The sequence below is a fragment of the Sus scrofa genome, chromosome 17 (genome assembly GCF_000003025.6).
Source record: "Sus scrofa isolate TJ Tabasco breed Duroc chromosome 17, Sscrofa11.1, whole genome shotgun sequence".
Lineage (NCBI taxonomy): Eukaryota > Metazoa > Chordata > Mammalia > Artiodactyla > Suidae > Sus > Sus scrofa.
Window position 1 is genome coordinate 52,347,613 of NC_010459.5, and position 4,239 is coordinate 52,351,851.

The following is a 4,239-nucleotide window of genomic DNA, read 5'->3' on the forward strand; positions in this document are numbered from 1 at the left end:
CTTTTGAGTTTGGGTCATCAAAATAACAGTAACTGAATACGTAACATACTTTAAACACAAGAGTGCAGAATATTAGCAACTTAAAAAAAATTTTTTTTCTCTGAAACCACAAGTAATTTCTCTGTTCAGAACCCACGTCTGCAACCAGCTCCAACCAACCAGCTCTAACCGGTTCCTAGAGGAATGCGGTTAGGCTGAAATTTTGGAAGTGCTGGCTTTGGTGGTGACCAAAGAGGAAGAAGTCTCTGGCTTCCCTGTTGCTGCAGTTCCCACCCTCCAAAATGAATATACCCACCGGTGTGAATTGACAATGTGGTCCAAAGAGCAAGGCAGGAACGGAGTCCAGATCCTCAAAATGGTAGTACAGGGCATAACCACTAGGCCACCTATCAGTTCAGTACAAAAAGTACAACCCTGTGCATCATGGTGCAAAAGCTGGGGCCTAGGTTTCGCATTGTGCATCTCACACCTATGGAAATAACAAGAGGAGTAAAATCTATAGAAATCAACACACCCTAAAAAGTTGGGTGCTCACAGAAGACTGGTGTCAACAATTTTGCAAAGGTGGTTGGCTGCTGAGATAATAAATGGCAATTACAAGTCCAAAGTAGGCAAGAAACGAAATTTTACAATCAACCCTGTTGAGTTTGACAACAAAGAACTCAACATGGGCTTGATGTTTACCAACAAGTCTTTGCAAATCATGACACTCATCTACATGCTTATGCAAATTACTACCCCACTAAAATCTAACATCCCTCAAGAAGGACTCCTAACTCTCAAAGAGTTGAAAAGATTGGGGCCATGAAGAGGGATGTAATCAGCAATACCCCAAGCCCTTTACTCTCAGGTTTTAAACCTCCCCTTTTACCATCTGACCTTGGAAAGATATAGTAACACATTCAAAGCTTAAGTTGGAAGAATTTCAGAGAGAAGGGAAAATCTGTGTACCAAGGATGTGCCAAGGTGATTCGTCAAGAACAAACGTGGACTGTCTAAGGGTCAACAGTTTTGACCCTTAGACTCTAAAATGCAAGGTAGATTCTTTAAGAGAAATAAAATCACTGCTCTTGACTCACTTGATCCTTCACCATGTTGCTGTCAGCTCACCAACTAGGAGTGTGAGTGTCTTGCTGGGTCCATTTTCCCATGGTCTGTAGAAGGCGCTGTGAAGCACATCCTGTTCTAGCTCTGGGGCCCTTCCCCCCTCTGCAGCCTTACCCAGTGCAGGGAATGCGCCCCCTACTGACTCCAACACTCACTGCCTTTAGCCGACTTGGCTGCGGTGCATTTTGGGTGGGGGCTGGTATTTTCTTCATGGCCATAAACCAGAAGCAACAATGCAGATTTATAAAGAAACTGTATCAAGCTAGAAGACTCCCCCCCCCATTTTGAAGGTTCAAGACACTGGCATAAGAAGCATCAGGGAAAGGAACTGGGTGTGTGGGGATGGACAGCATTAAAATGGCAAACACAGGAAACAGTTTGGTTTTTCCCCTCCTAAGCCTTTGTCTGAGAAATGGGGTTAGGGCAAGAACTGTCCAGAGGAATTGGGAAATGCAAGAACATCAAGAAGACTTAGTGTGGGTATGAGTGTGGGTACGTGTGTGGCTAAAAAGAATGTGAGACCTTAGCGCTTGGTCTTGGGCAGAAGAGGAAGAGAAGCAATCGCGCCTTTTCCAAGCAGACAGGCATCCAGGTTGGGGGGGAGGGGAAGGCAGGCAGGCAGCCCAGAGGAAAGAGGTGAATAAAAGGGTGCTCAAAGAACTACTCCCCATTCATTGCACTGAAAAAAAAAAAATCTTTCGCAGCTTTCCGGATTTCCATTTTTTACCATCTTATTGCAAAGTTGGGGCTCAGAATGCTCGCAAGAGGTTGTGCTGACCAGGCAGCTGCAGTTGAGAAAACGGGGTGGCGGAGGGCTCCGTGGTCAGGATAGGAGGGGAGCTGGCACGTTAGGGAGGGAAGATTGCACAGGGGAAGCAAAGACTTTCACTCCCTGCCATGCATGCTCCCCGCCCCCCCGCTCCCCCCCCACTAAAGGTGGGTAGACCTGGCAGAAGGCTCGTCCCAGGCACTGGGGGTATGCGTGGGGTGCTCGTTTGCGGGGGGGGGGAGGGGGGAGAAAAGGATTAGTTCCAAGGATGGGAGAAGCTCGGTTCTTGCTGGGGGCGGGGTGGAGGGAGATGCCACTAGCTGCAAAAGCTCCGGTGGCTGGGCAGGCTGCTGGCCTTCGCGGACTCACGGGGCGGGGGAGGGGGGTCGGGCTGCAGGAGGAGGCGCCCGGACCCCGGGGCAGAGCCCGAGTAGCGGTCCGCGCCGGGGCGGCCGCTCCTTGAGCACCGGAGTGTGCAAAAGAGCGTGTGCGGCCAGAGAACTGGCAGTCTAAACAACAATGCGCCCGCGGGGCCGGCGGCGGGAGCCGCGCGGGCGAAGGGTCGGGAGCAGGGCCGGGCCGCGCGGGTCGGCGCCGGGCTTACCTTGACTCGGCCTCGAGGCGCGCGCGGGGCCGGCGTGCTCCGGGGCCGGGCGGCGGCGGCGGGCGGATGGCGGCGGCACGGCGCTGGCGGCGGCGAGGGCGCGCCCGGGGCCTCGTCGCGCTCCGGCTCGGCGGGCTCCGGCTCGCGCCGCGGCCGCGGCTGCTGCCGGGGGGCGCGGCGGGCGCAGCAGAGCGGCGGGCGGCGGCGGCGGCGCGAGCGGCTCCCTCCAGTCCCCGCGCGGGCGGCGGCGGCGGCGGCGTCGTCGAGCGGTGCAGACAAAGGAGGGGCGGAGGGAGGAGACGGAGGGTGTGGGAGAGGCGGCTTCACCGGCGCGGGCAGGCGGGTGGCGGCGGCGGCCGCGCTCCTCTCGCTCCTCAGCAGCGGGGACCGAGAGAGGGAGCTGTGTCTGAGGAGACGCCAAAATCCCCCTTAGCGCTGCCCGCGGGAGGGGGAGGGGGCACAAGATGGCGGCGGCCGGGGGGCGGGAGTTCAGTTCATGGATCCCGGCGGGCGGCGGAGGGGAGACCGGGCCGACGGAGGCGGCGGAGGCAACGAGCGGGGGAGGGGGCTGATCCCGCGTCTCCCCTCGGCAGACAATACAAGCGCCTCGGAGCGAGTCCCCGAACCTGCCCTAGCCAAAATGGCGGCCGAGAAAGAGCGGAAGTGACGTAAGAACTCATTAGCATAAGAGGACTCATTGTCCAGCTAAGTGGGGGGGGGCAGTGGGGGACAGTACCCCTACCCCCATGTCCCCCAGAGACAACTCTTACTCTCACCTGTGCTTGCACCTAACTTTTTCTGAAGGAGGGTGGCATCAGCACCCCCATCCCCGCCTAAGGGAAATTATATAATCCCCACTGAGGGGGAGCTCTCGCGAGAACCAAGAGGATTTGCCATTGACCCACTAGGAGGCGCCGCGGATAATGGCCGCAGTGCGCTTCCATGGCCCGTGTGCAAGGCGGGCGCCTTCCTCTGGCCACAGCGCTGGCGGCGGAGGCACCAGCAGCGGGCCGCAGCACGCCCTGCACTCAGTCAGGTGGCCGTGCTGGAGATCCCTGCGCGGGCCCAGCTGGGCCTGGACTACATCAGGCGGGAGGGGGCGTGCGGGCGGCCCCGAGGCTCCACGTGCTGGGAAGCCCGCGCTCTCAGGGGCTGGGCAACAGTGGGGAAGGGCAGGGACGCCTCCTGCCTTAAATGAGGTGTGAGGGCCTCGTGCTTCACACATCACCTTGAGATGAGACACAACCCCATGGATGCTTGACCCCTTCCTGGTAGGGTGGGCTACTGGATGGACAGGCCTGCGTTTTACAGAAGGCCAGCTGTTGCCCTGGGGCTGGACTTCCTTCCAAGTCAGTGATGGGCTCTTATCTTTGGCCTGAAGAAAACAAGTGAGATCCCTATCGTTTTGAGGCCACTGGACTAGTGAAGCTAAAGGATGAGAAATGTTGCCCATGGGTCTCCGCAAGATCCTTAAAATCACATTTAGACTGTAGTCCCAAAGACAGTCAGTTCTGGTGCTCACACAATCTGGACAGCATAACATGGGCTTCGGTAAATTTAGGTCAACCCCAACCAACACATTATCTTTTCAACATTCTTGAACCCACTTTTTATAGTTGAGTGCATCTGAGTGTCTATCATTTACTAAACATACTGAAAAGTAATAAATGTCAACTGTGAAGGATTTAACCAAACCCGTTAAGATGTGCTCTGTAAATACACTTATCCTTTGGTGTTTCAATAAATTTCAAGTGAAAAG

The 4,239-nt window shown here is 55.8% G+C and overlaps 1 protein-coding gene across 2 annotated transcripts in view; it reads right to left on the bottom strand.

Moving 5' to 3' along the window:
* The window catches only part of ADNP (activity dependent neuroprotector homeobox), a 34,345-nt gene extending 31,225 nt beyond the window's left edge, over positions 1–3,120 (bottom strand). The window contains 1 exon segment of one of the 2 annotated variants that reach the window (NM_001123071.1): positions 2,481–3,120. The gene's annotated coding sequence lies outside the window, so the exon portion shown is untranslated. 2 annotated transcript variants of the gene reach the window in all.